This window comes from Lathyrus oleraceus, chromosome 1 (genome assembly GCF_024323335.1).
Source record: "Lathyrus oleraceus cultivar Zhongwan6 chromosome 1, CAAS_Psat_ZW6_1.0, whole genome shotgun sequence".
NCBI lineage: Eukaryota > Viridiplantae > Streptophyta > Magnoliopsida > Fabales > Fabaceae > Lathyrus > Lathyrus oleraceus.
This window is the reverse complement of record NC_066579.1, coordinates 75,851,269-75,865,812: the sequence shown is the minus strand read 5'-3', so window position 1 is coordinate 75,865,812 and position 14,544 is coordinate 75,851,269. Positions and strand designations below refer to the sequence as shown.

The window sequence follows — 14,544 nt, the reverse complement described above, 5'->3', positions numbered from 1 at the left end:
GAACATGGTGTTTCTTCTTCCATTTATCAGCATTCTCGAATATGTAATGTCTAACTATTTGGAGATGGAAAATAGCTTGTTTACAGAAAGAATATATACTTTTGGTTTAATCTGTCTCTTAAAAGTGTTTGTGTTCTAAAACGTATTAATGAACTTGATATAGCTCCTTTTTTGATCGGTTAGGAAAAGGTGGACTAAATCCAGTGGCAACATTGTTCTGTTTTCTACTTTTCTAATATGCACAGTTATGTTCCGGTAAAAATTTATAATATGATGTTGGTCCATTTAAATGTCATAGTCCTTTTTTGCACAAAATAATCAAATGCACTTCAAATTTGTACTATATTACTACTAATTACAGTTGTGATGGATATGTTTAAATTGGAACCTAAGTAATTCAAATTCACTAAAAACGTAGTTGTCACGTTGCTTCCGACAGCTGTATTGTTGGTAGATATGTTTAGTCCTGATTATATGGTATTATTTCATGATCATTTGCAAGTTCTTTCTTCCAAGTACTTTCAAGCTGTCAATCAACTGTGTCAAAAAAAATCCTATTTGTTGTACTCTTCAATTGTTATATGTTATTTTATCCATAGTAGCTTTCAAAATAAACCCACTAGCTTACAGATAGTACATGTCATTATGCATATATAACAACATACATCTCCCCAGTGTATTGAAGACTTGTGCCCATACTTTACATATTTGTGTCTTGCTTGGTACGAAAATCACTTCCATGATTTTCTTATTGTGTAGTTTTGGTACCTTTATTTATTTAGAAGATGAATTAATTTTTATAATATGTTATTTTTATGTCCAATACTTAAAGCCACTTAAACCCAACCTGGTTGGTACATACTTAGTTGGATATAATTCTAATAAAATAATGTTTCAAGTTGTTGCGATTAAATTATAAATTTGTTTTCTAAGAAATATGAGGTAATATGAAATTGAAGAAAATATATGTTAAAAAAATGATACCTAAAAAAACGTGATGATGATGATATATTATTAGTTATTTTGTTATATTATATTGAATGTTGTGGTGATATGATGATGATGCGTGTAATGTTAAAGCTACCATGAACAATGTTTTATGTTTAAGCAATATGGAGTAACAAAAAATATGATACATTTCTATTTATTGTATTTTGTTGGTGGAAATTTGGGTTTATTTCATGCCTCTGATGTCACATGTAATTAGTTTTTCCTGATGTTTAAGTTACTATTGTCGTACCCCAAAATTTCTCCTTCCCTTTTCATATTTTTACTCAACCTATGGTTTAAGATTCATTTGTATCTATTCATGTTTCATTCATATGCATCATACATTCATATTAATGCAAGCATCATAGACTAAAAGTTTGTGATTATTTCCAACTAGGGTATATTTGAGTATTAAAGCACGGCTCATCATGAGAGGGGAAACCCTAATCTCTTAATCCTTGGGACTTTGATTCAAGGAGGTTGCAACTTGACATCCATCTGTGCATCAAAAACCATAATCTTTGATTGTGATACTATGGGACTGGTATTTGATCTTTTTGGAGCTTTGATTTGTCCACTAAACCTTGATGGTAGGTTCATGTGTTGGGAGAATGAGTGTGGAGCTTCACGCATAGTTTGAAGGTATTGATTGGAAGGGATTCTTCATGAAACCCTAATTGGGGGTGTTTTAATCTTTGATTCACCACATAAGACGTTAGGCCATTATGAGCCTGGAGTCAGTCATCCCTTGACTTGGGTTTGTTATATGCCTTTGGTGTTCGAGAATCCATTTGGCCCAAGTTTGTTTCATTCATGCCTCACAGTTGACTTTGATCAACTATTGACTTTTTGGTTAACATGATGACAAAAGTCAACTATCCATTCCATGGACCCATATAATTTGGACCACTCACATTCGATTCTAATTATGCTTTGGTTTTTCTTAACTATTGATTTTAACTTGGTACATCCAAATTAACTTTTAAAAAACCATTTACAAGTTTACATCAAACATTCTATACAAAAACACTTCTTCACTAAACCTTTTAAGTTTACTATTTCGTCAATATTTTAAAACCTCCAAATATGAACCTTTTCTCCATTTTTCAAGCCATTTTTCAAAGTTCAAACCAACAAATTTCATCAAAAATTCAATTCAATCTCTATATTCTAACATTCAATTTCATACATTTAACAATCAAATTCCATACATACCTTGAATCATATTACATTACAACCATCTTTTTAAGCCAACTCCAAAACATTTATATAAAATCCATCATGCAATCCCAAGTATATATTAAATTATTTCAACCATATACATGCAAGTTCATCTTCCAATACCATTCAAACAATTCATGTTTTCAATTTATGATTCAATAAACTTTACAAATCATATTCAAATGCTCATCCCTATACATTCAAGAGCTTTGATTGATTTTCTATTCCATTCAAGTCTATGTATTGTCCATTTCCTTTCCATTCATAATTCTTCAAACCAATGTTTCTATACATACAATGCCCAAATTCAAGTTACAAGGGCGGCGCATATTTCCTACACAATAGCAATCCAAGCATCTTATATGGGTGCCCAACGTACGGTTGCTCTGTGCCGGGTCGGTTTCACCTTCAATCTGTCACGATAATGCCAACATTTTCCCTGAAAGTGATAAACAAGAGAGCATCAAGATCATACGGGAAAAGAGGAAGGTAAGCTTAATGTGCGTTTACCTTTCTTTAGCTTGGCATTTAATATTTTTCTATAATAAGTCCATCTAGTCCAAATTAATCTAGAATAGTCTAAGTTACCAATCAATAGTATTTAAGTTTCCTAACAAAACACTTCCAAGGCACTGTATTTTTGCCCTCTTTCTATAGAATTCAGAAGCTGACAGTTTAAGCCTTTTTTGCACTACTAACAAGTTCAATTTTAACAGTTTCAACCCTGTATAAATATGAACAAATATTAATAACTACACAATGCTGAATTTTCGATAACTTCACATAGCGGGACATTTCACAAAGAGCTAAGCAAACTTAATTTCACTTAATCTCATTTAGTAGAGTCATCGCAGGAAGAGAAATTTCATCGACAATCATTTGAATTTCACTTCAATCTGAGTTTAATTTCCATTTACATTTCAACCTGAATTTCATTTAAGCTAATCCAACTAAAATTTGCATTTCTAACTAACTGTGAATTACAGTTGAATTTCATTTGAATTTAGAAACAAACTTTGAATCCTATATATTCAATCCACACTTCATAAATCACAGAATGCAGAGAATCCAAAACTTTCACAACATAAATTCCTCATTCATAATCCATACAGAATCAAGAATACGCATCATGCATACACGCTTCGCAATGGAAATTTTTCAAATTGTTCCTCACTCTCAGCATCAAGAATTCACAACAACGTAAAACACACGCAAATCTCGCAGGAAAGTATTGGTATCAAATAAAAATCGACAGAGGAGGAAGAAGAAGAATCAAGTGGAAGCCAAACGGGAAACGTTCGATACTTGTTGAATTCGGTAAGTCCTCTGATTCGCCTTCGATACCGCTTTTTTCTGCTTGCAGAATGAATTGAATCTTCGAACCTTCGAAGCTATGAATTGACGAACGGAACCACGCAAATCACGAACCGTCTTCTTTGAACCTTCAGATCTTTGAATGTGAAGTCGAAGAGCACGTACGAATTTTTTCTATATTCAAGCTTTTCTTCTTGTTCGAATCAATCTTGTGAACACGATGCAATGATGATGAGGAACCGATGCCGAAGCCAAGAGCTGCAATCGCACGTTGCAGAAGGTCTTCCAGATAAGCGCTTCTCCATTTTTAAGCTTCAGTTCTCATGAGGAATACGTTGGAATCGATTCTTTTTGTTCATTCTAGGCTTCATCTATTCGGGCCCAAAGCCCAAATTACTATCCAATGCCCCAAACTGCAGTGCAAAGGCTAACAGGCCTAGAGATGGGCTTTTGCGCCCAAAGTCCCAACTGATACTCCATTCTGGGGCCTGCACCCCCCAAACACCATTTGTTCATTTAATTTATTTCCATGTTTTGCATAAGGTTATAATTAAAATAGAAATTAAAATTAATTAGGGAATTCAGTTTAAAGATTAGATTTAGAATTAGGAGATAATTACTTTTGATTAGAAGTATTAAAAATTGATTCGTTAATATGTTTTTTAGAATTTTAGTTTAATTAGATATTAGTGTAATTAGGTTTAATTAGATTTTAGAATTAATTAGTTTAATAGGTTTTTTAGAAATATTAATTCATTAGTTTCAATCAGTCCTTTTAGGAAATTAGAATTAATTAGATTTTTTTAGATTTAATTGATTTTAATTAAATTTTGCATTTTGCATGATTAGAAATTAATTTGATATCCATATTTATATATATGACCATTTTTCCCTTAAGGCTTAAAAATCTTGATTTTTTATACATGTTCCCTTAGTTTAGGGCCTTAATTAGAATTGTCAGATTTTATCTAGTTGATTAATTCAATAGGTTTCTTATTGTACATAGTTCAACTATCTTTTCAATCCCATTGATTTAGTGTTGACCAAAGGTCGCTTTGGTCAACCAAATCATTTGTATTATGTTGTAAGCCCCAAGCCTATTCAAGTGAGCAAAAGATCCTTGATCACTTGATATGGCAAGATCATTGTGCTCAAGCTATTGTGGATATGCTGAATCTCAAAAGCTCAAGACCTTAAGGTTCAAATGCAAGATCAAGACTTCAAGTAAACATCAGTCATGCATAGCTAGCAAAGTGGACTACTTCTCAAGCACATCAAAGGTATCAACACTTGACAAGTTTGATTCAAATTGTAAGCCGTAAGCCTTAAGTAATGAGGAATGATGAGACGAAGTTTCTCCTACCCTTGTCTAGAATCAATTTGTGTACGCCGCGTAGGCCCTAGCTATTCAAATCATTTGCCCTCATTTATAGACTTTAGCACAATTCAAATCAAAGAATTGTCAAGTCTTCTCAACATAACAAACAACATGGCATCATCAAGATCAATAATCAAAAGCCTCTAACATCACTTGTCAATCATGATAAGGGTTACACGTTATGAGCATTAAGTAATGAGGAATGATGAGACATAGTTTCTCCTACCCTTGTCTAGAGTGACTTTGCATACGGGGCGTAGGCTCTAGCTATTCAAAGCACTCGTCCTTGTTCATAGACTTTAGTGAGATTTGAATCATGCAATTGACAAGTCTTCTTCAAGCAAGCATCAATCTTTCAACACTTCAATAATGGTGCATCTTTTGTTATTTTCACCTTATGGTTATACACCCTCTTTCATTCAATCTTGTTTTTGCCCCGTGAGATGGTGGATCTTGGCAAACTCTTTATGTGCCTATGGAGTTATAGACTTTGGAACTTGGTTATGGACCTTGACGATCCCCTTGAGTAGCCTTGTAGAGTTATGGACTCTTGGGAATCCCATTTCCTATTGGGTTATTGACCTTGGCAATACTTTCCTTTGCCTTGAGAGTTGTGGACTCTGGCATCTATTTCTCTTTTCCTTTAAGGTGGTAGGCCTTGGCATTTCAGTTCCTTTGCATTAGCAGTTATAGACTTTAGTAGTGATACCTTGCTTAGTAGGTTGTGAATCTTGGCGCTCTTTTTTCTAGAAGGGTTGTACCCTGGAAGTCCAAGTATCTTCCTTTGTTTCAGCCGTAGTAGGCTGAACTGAGATTGCTCTGATTTTCTCATTGCACGGTGAGAATATGTAGGCACGAGGGTTCGAATCCTCTGTGAGCATACTTATTTATACTTCCTCCATCCATCTCCATGATGCATTCATATTCTACCTTCATTCACTTTATGTGATATACCCTATTCTTTGAGCCAAATAGAATATCTCTTTGAGCTCCATCTTGTATCTCCTTGTGAACCAAGAGCAGTTCGTGTTGTGAAACCAAACACTTAATTCTCTTTCTTTTCGGTTAAATACAGTGATACCATGTCGTAGGCCCCTCACTTGTTGGTTCATACCAGTTTTACTCTTTGGTTCATATTTCACCCCTCGTTGGAGTTCAAACAACATTATCCTTTGGTTTAGACCATACTTGTTATCACAATTATATTCACCTCCCACCAATAATTCTATGGACTACGGAACTCTGAATTCCTTATTGCACTATAAGGATACGTAGGCATGAGGGCCATAATCCTCACGGAGCACTTTATCTATTCCATTATTTTCCCCTTATTCTTTCTTGAGTATCTTTAGATATAACACTCATTCGATCAAGAACAATCAAACGGTTCCCATGGAGTACCATAGATGTTAGGGGTGATGGTACCCTCCCCTTGTATAACCGACTTCCTTATCCATCATATCTCTTTCCCCGAGTTTTTCGATGTTTTCCCTTTCCTTCGGGAATAAATAAAGTTCTATGGTGACTCTACTGTATGTTCGAGCGTGCGATGTGTTTGGGTATATTTCCTCTAGCTTCAACTATTACTGAGTTTTTACTGATGAGGGCCCTAATCCTCACTGAGCACTTTATCTATTCCATTATTTTCCCCTTATTCTTTTGCGAGTATCTTTAGATATAACATCCATTCGAGCAAGAACAATCAAAATGGTTCCCATGGAGTACCATAGATGTTAGGGTTAATGGTACCTTCCCCTTGTATAACTGACTTCCTTATCCATCATATGTTTTTCCCCGGGTTTTATCGATGTTTTATCTTTGCTTCGGGAATAAATAAAGTTCGATGGAGACTCTGTTGTATGTTCGAGCGTGCGATGCGTTCGGGTATATTTCCTCTAGCTTCAACTATTACTGAGTTTTTACTGATGATTTTTGTAATGCAACAGTAAGAAAGGAGCACTTTCTAGATTAGTTGTTGTATGCAGTGCTGAAAAATATGTAGCAGAAGTATAATTTGTAGTGGTTACAAAATATGTTTGTTGCCTTGGCTTATGTGTATTTATAAATATAATGAATAAATCTTGTTGTAGCAAAAAATGTGTTGTTATCGATTCACAATAATCTATGAGAGAATAGATGATAACGATTCATAAAATAGGTTGTCTACTTGCTTTACATTATAAGACATGTTGTGTACTTGCTTTACATTATATATATATATATATATATATATATATATATATATATATATATATATATATATATATATATATATATATATATATATATATATATATATATATATATATATATATATATATATATATATATATATATATATTATGTTTCACCATATTATTGTAGAAGCATGCTTCAATCCAAAGAATTTTGATGAAGACAACATGTATCAATGCAAAAAGATAAGAGCTTCAAGAGAATTCAAAGCATCAAGTTAATCAAGCCAAATATGCATAGCAACATTTGGTGCAAGCTTCATTATCAAGCCAACACTTTTGCAAATTTGTTGAATCACTTCTAAGGTATATCTAATTCACTCTTAAATTAGTATACAAGTGTTCAACAATCATGTTTTGCATTTCCATATTTAACCTAACCATTTTTTAACATGTTGAAATAAAAAACACATTTTACTTAAAATATTTTTCTATGTTTCAACAGTGTTAACCAGTTAACCATATGGATTAACCGGTTAACGGCCCTATATTTGAAATTCTGAAGTTAACGTTAGATGCGTTAACCGGTTAACCCATTTAGTTAACCGGTTAACACTGTTCGTTTCAGCATTTCTTGGCCTCTTTTCATGAAAAATGTTTTCAAATACTTATACCTTTTCACTAATTTTTATGAAGAAAATTATACCTCTTTGAAAAGGTGTTTTGATCAATATAAATTCTGGATTTTTTAAATGAAAAAATACCTCCAAGAACTTTCATAAAAACTCAAGATAATCACTCTTTCATATTTGTCAATTTCTCATAAAAGTGTTCATAACCAATTTTTGAGAAGAAACTTTTTAACATTCTTGTTTCATCTCATTCCATTTCTTGTTGAACACTTATATATTATCCTTTGAGTGAATTATTTATCCAAGGAGAAGATCAATCAAGAGAAGATTGATAGTACTACACTTTATTCAAATCATCAAAGGAGATTTATGTTTGTTTGACTTGTGATCCAGGATTGTTGGACACAAGGGTTGGTGTTGCAAGAGGATTGTTCTTGCACACTTGATTGTTGTATAGTTGTTAGAACGTAGGCTTCACCGGTTTATGGTGTGATAGGTTGTACAATCTAAAACTATAATAAAATCTCTTACGAGGTGTAAGGGGACTGGATGTACCTTCGGTTTGTGAAGGGAACCAGGATAATTCTTGGTGTCGTTTTATTTTCCGCTTTATTGCTTTCATAACCTAGACACTTAGATGACACAAGTTCATCCACCGATAAAATAACCGAATTTTTTTATAAAGCCTAATTCACCCCCCCCCCTCTTAGGCTAATCCTGAATCTACAATTATCACCAAGGTGTGTATTAGTGAAGCATAATACATAGGATCTCAAACCTTATAATGTCTTTAATTCATGTCAGCCACCCTGCAGTGACCAATTTATTGAGAATGTAGCAAGTGTGAGTATGTAAGACCCCAATTTTGACCCCTAAGATCCCTCATGTCATCTCATAACTTTGCATTGGAATTGGGATCACACCTTGGTATTCTCCTCACCTATCATTAACTGGGTTTGCATTGGGAGAGACAACCAAGCATGTATGATTGTATCATACTTTATTTTCTTTGTTTACTAACCAAAATACAAAAATATATCTAGTATAGCTTGGTTTCTTTTGTAGGTAGTGTGTGTCCATCTGTGCCCCACCAAGCCACAACTAAGGTTTAAAATCCTCAATGCAAGATATCAAGAAAGCAAAGGTACAAATTGGTTCTAAACATCATATATGTATCCCCATGTTCTTTATTTGTAATTTTGATCAAGGGTTCATCAAGAGTTTGAAGCTTGTTTGTCAAGGAATCCCTAATTCATCTGGGTATCTTATGTGTCTTACTCATTAAGTTTCTTCAACAGTTGGTCAAAGATATCAAGGGATACTTAATTTTACATTATCATAAGCATATATGGTCCTCCATGATCCCCTAAGAGCAAAGTAACTTCAAGTATGCAAGTTGATTCAAGGAAGTTGACCAAAAAAGTCAAGTGGTCAAATCTAGGGTTTCCTAGACCCTATATCCTACAATTTTTGTCATATGAAAATGATTTTAAGAGAAGCGTTACTCTTTATGACTTTATAAACATATTTCATGTTATACTCAAGAGCTCATTTTTCTTGGAAAGTCATTTTTTATGGTGAAAGATTATAGGTCATTTTGTGTGTGCCCTTGATAGAATGTCAACTTCCAAGAACCATAACTTCCTCATTTTTTATGATTAATTTCAAGATGTCGTATTCAACTTTGATTCTTTTAGAAATATCAAATTATACTTTCAAATTCATTTACCATGAGGAAACATTATAGGTCCATTTTGGTCCTCATCATTGAACAAGCAAATTTCCTCAACTTCTAAAATCCATAACTCCATCATCCAAACTCCAAATGGTGCCAAATTTATGGTCAAATTGAATATAATTGAAATATTTAAAACTTTGTAGAAGGATACAAATTCATTTGAAGATCACATCAAAAGTTATTCAAGGTGTAAAGAGAGGTCATTTGGCTTATAACTTAGAAAATTTTCTAAGTATGTTTGATACCTCCATCTTCAAGGCCAATTTTATCCATTTTCCAAGCTTCAAATTGAAAAAGTCACAACATAAAAGTTATTATTTATGATGAGGGATTTCCAAAAAGTCCAAGATCATACCATTTGGATGAGAAATGAGGAACTTGCGCATGAGGTCTTTCCATGGCTTGTTTTGACAAGTTTCAAACTCCAAATATTGCACAACTTTGCATGATCTTGTGTGATGACTTCAGCAACTTCCTTGCACAATTTAGAGTGGATTTCAATCATCAATTTGGCATGTACATGCATCCATGCACAAAGGATTGCTCATTTTGATTCAAATTTGAAAAGGTGCACATATCAATTGCTTGGCCTATAAATCAAGGATCATTTGCTTATAACTGAAGGAGAACACTGCCCAGGCTTTGCTAGCCATGGCCATAACCTCACATCATAGAATTATTTGAAGAATTCTTAATAAATCGAGTTTTTATTCAACTCAAGTCTGTGAACAAAAACTCCAAAGATTCATTCCCTTTTCCACTCCATTAAGGTTCTGCAAGCAAGAGGAAGAGAAAGCATGAAGCATTGCATCAAGAACCAAGCTCAGAAGCTGCTCACAGAAGGTGAATTTCTCAAAACTTCATCTCTTCGATTCTCCCTCTACACTCTAGATCTGAACTGAAATTTGTGCTGGCTGAAGTCCTACCAATGTAGGCAATATGACTGAGTTGTTTTGAGCTTGATTCGAAGAAACTTAGGTTGAACACCTCCAATTTGATCTTCACTTTTCTAATTATAAAGTGAGAGATGGAACAAATGGAGGTCATATTCGTGATCCTTGCAATTTTTCCTTTAAAATGATGTTAGATCCATAAATTTTTGTGCAAGGTTGATCTTATTAGTCTGGTGACCCTTATCGGATAAGAAGACTGGAGCTAGGGCTCTAGTGGTGGTGTGGCATTGCTCCCACCCTTGGATTTCTCTGCCATCTTCTAATCTGAGTCTTTGTTTTTTATTTCCACGTGTGTGGCACGTTGACTGAAGGCACATGTGGAATGCATGTTTAGACCATCAGATCTGCCACCTCAATTAATGAGGGAGATCTTATGGCTCCGATTTTTTCCTTTTTATTTTATTTTTCTAATTTGATTTTTAAACAGTCTTTTCTTATAAAATTCACTATAAACTCATTTTTAATCAAAAAATTATGGGAACAACAGCAAAAATTCACAAATATTTTCTTCTTCCCATTTACGATTTAAAATTAATTTTTGGATTAAGTTTGATATTTTTGGTGAATTTTGTGATTTTTAACTTGTTTTAATTAGTTTTTAATTACTTCTGACTTTTGTAAAATACCAAAAAAAATAGTCAATGGTCCTTTGACCTTACTTGACCTATGATAAATCCATTGGCCATTTATTTGGTGTTTTGAAGGGGTTTTAGGTTTTTTATCCTTGAAAACTTATTTTTCTTCTTTTTTAAAATGTTTTAAAAATAGTTTAATTGATTTAATGCTTTGATGAGCTTTTGTATTGAGTTTATGTTGACCCTACTTCTGTTTGGCCTTGGTCTTGGTTGAATGGGCCCTTGACTTGGTGAATACCTTTGGATTTAGGAGGTTGATAAAGTTTAAAACTTCATCCCTCAGATGAATGAATGGTATTGATCAAGTGAGGTTCATCCCTTGACCAATTTGGGATCCCCTTCATTTCATCTCTCCATTTTCATCTTATTTCTTCCCCAATCACCTCTTGGCCAATGAATTCTCATGTATCATTAGCTAGTTGATTCATCAATGACCTTGTGTCAGATGAATCAATATAGGCTTGATTGAGATAGGCATGTCCTCTCTTGTTTTTGTGTGTGGTATGTTTTAGGAGCTTGGTCTTGGATACCTTGTCTCTAGCATGCGTTAACACCAACATTATTATTGATCGGCCTCAGATAGGTATGACTTCTACATAAGCCTACTTACGATTGCTTAATATAACGCTAAATTTACATAAAGGCACAAATTAACATACTAACTTGACAACTAACATTGAATTTTCTTATCACTTACTTTAATGCAATTTAAATTCTTTCCTTTTATCATTCCTTATCATTTACATTCATGCAAATTGTTTATGCTTCAGTCATTTGCTCTTTTCCCACTTGGGCCTATGTTTATGCTTCAGTTATTTTCACTTTGCTCACTTAGGCCATTATATTGTGTGCTTGTGATATATTTTGTGCTGGTGATCATATTTTTTTTGTGGTCTTAGGACCTTAAAACAGTTAATAAAAACAAAAACACTAAAAAACATATTGGTGGAATGTTAGATCTTTTTCTGTGACTTGATTTGAACCTATAGACTTAGAGTAGGAAACATTCCTGAGCTATGGAAAAACTTGGCCAATGCCATTAATTTGAGACCAAAAACCTGGCCAATGCCATTAACTTGACACAAGATTGAGAGACTCCCTTGGGTTTATTTGATACACTTTTTCTCTTTGTCAAAATTGTTATTCTGATCTTACTGTTATTATTTGATGTTTTCCCTTTGAGTATGTTTCAAGGGATTTTTCATCTGATACACATAAATGACATTGAAGATTGCTTGCCTTGGAGTGCTAGCTTGGATGATTGTTTATCTTTATTTGATACCATTGGATAATTATGGATTTGTTGTTTGCTTGACAATCCAAAGGAAATGGGTTTCTATCTGACACTATTGTCTTGTGGATGCTTCTCATGGGTTAGAGCTTTTCAAGTCAAAACTCTTAATCTTGTCTAGGATAGCATCTTCATCTTCACCTCCTTCTTCTTTAATTTCAAAATCTCCTTCTCATTTTCAAAACTTATTTGCCTGTTGTTTTTCAACTTAGACTTGTTTTAATGATTATAAACCTTGGCCTTATGACATTGACTTTCAAACTATTTTCTTAATCAAATTTGTAAGAAGACTTAATCATATTGACTTTATTTTCAAAAAGACCAAAAATAACTAACAACCTCATCTAATCATTTTGGCCACTTGGTGCCTTTTTTTCCTTTTAAACTCTTCAAAAAGAAAGTATTTAGATTTGAGTTATCCTTGGTTGAGATGTAATTCTATCATTCCATGATATGTTGAGTGTAAGACTTTACATTTACTATGGGTTAGAGGCATACTTGTTGATTTAATATGAGTTGAAGCCCTCCTCCCTCTTAAATGTTATAAGTCCCTCATTATCGGTGGATGTTTGGTTGAGTATTCTCCCATTGATAACAAAAGATCTTTAAGCATTTGTTAAAATCAGTCCACCCATCTTTGAAATTTTTACCACGAACTACGAGGTTTTTATTCCTCATTTATGTTGGTACGTATGCATAAGACCAAAAGTTTTGTCAAACACAAAATGTAAATAATGAATTCTTTTCTCATCCCCTCATTTTATTTTTTAAAACAAACATATTTTCAACCAACATAAATACACACAAAAAAGGCTCCCTATGAGTGCCTAGGACACTTTGGGTGCTAATACCTTCCCTCTGTGTAACCAACCCCCTTACCTGTAATCTCTGACATTTTATTAGTTTTGATTTGAAAACTTCTTATCTTCGGGTTTTGTTTGTACTTTCTCCCTTTTCCTTTGGAAATAATAAAAGCGCAGTGGCGACTATGCTTTTATTGACACTAAGTTAACCAATAGCTCAGTGGTCATGCATTTACCGCTACAGGAAAAAAAGTGGTGACTCTGCTGGGGAGTATTCCTCAGTGGGCTTAGCCTACTTTTTATGTGTATTATATATGTTGATTATTGATATTTTTTGTTTGTATATATTGTATGTATGATATTTTCTGTTTGTTGTGCTTGGTGATCTCTGTGTGATGAGATAAGTTCTATACCCGAACTTGAGTGCAATCTAAGATAGGAGGATGGTATAGTCATGTTCGATTCGTGTGGAGTATTCCTTAGCGAGTTGACTTGAGAATCCATCCATTCAGTGGAGACCCCTTTGGAGTTACTGGTGCCACACGAGTAAGTCATGGATATGCACTACTTTCTCCGACCTAGGAGTCCGAGAAGATGAGAACCGTAGAACATTTAACTCGACTTGGCCTATTTAGGATGTAGTGCAAAGACTGTTCAAGTGTAGACTTGATAACAGTTGTTACGCGATACTACACTCATACGAGTTTCTCTTGAGAATACTATGGGTTGATGAGTCAGTCATCCAAACCTACAGTATCCGATAGACGGGATCACGACTCTGGGAACTTTTTAGAACATTCTCTATAGGTTTTTATCGTTAGTAGACTCCCTTGGGATGGGTCTTAACTTGACTACATGCTCGTGACTCATAACAAACCCATTAATTCTTGGTTGATCCGATTAGTTACCATCAATATCAATGGATCTTGGGTGTTGATGAGGTGAAAATCCTAATCCACTAAAATGGATTATGGGCGAAGGAACACTAAGAAATATGGTTTCAGATGTCTAGGTTTGAAAGAGTTAAGGAAGCTAGCATCCTTTGTAGTTGATCCCGTGGATTTCAAAGAACGTCATGGGAAACTTTTGTTTGTGCTGTCTACCGAGGTTGTCAAAAGACTCTTGAGTGTGTTGGTTCAGTTCTATGATCCTCTCTACTGGTGCTTCACCTTTCCTGATTATCAGTTTATGCCTACGTTGGATAAGTATACCTATCTCTTGGGTATACCAATATCTAACAAGGTGCATTTTAGTGGATTATAGGAGATTCTGAAATCTCAAGTCATAGCTGATGCTCTTCATTTGAGGAAGTCTGATATTGATGCAAATATGACAAGGAAAGGAGGTATCTGAGGTCTGACTTCTGAGTTTCAGATTAGAAGAGCTACCACTTTTACTCAAGTCGGTAGTATGGA

At 34.1% G+C, this 14,544-nt stretch overlaps 1 long non-coding RNA gene across 1 annotated transcript; it reads right to left on the bottom strand.

Annotated features, from left to right (window-relative positions):
- Positions 1-2,254: 2,254 nt before the first annotated feature.
- LOC127115450 (uncharacterized) lies at positions 2,255-3,941 on the bottom strand. Its single transcript, XR_007800735.1, has 2 exons — positions 3,517-3,941; positions 2,255-2,650 (listed from the first exon to the last, which is right to left on the bottom strand). It is a non-coding gene; the product is annotated as an uncharacterized LOC127115450 (long non-coding RNA).
- Positions 3,942-14,544: the final 10,603 nt, after the last annotated feature.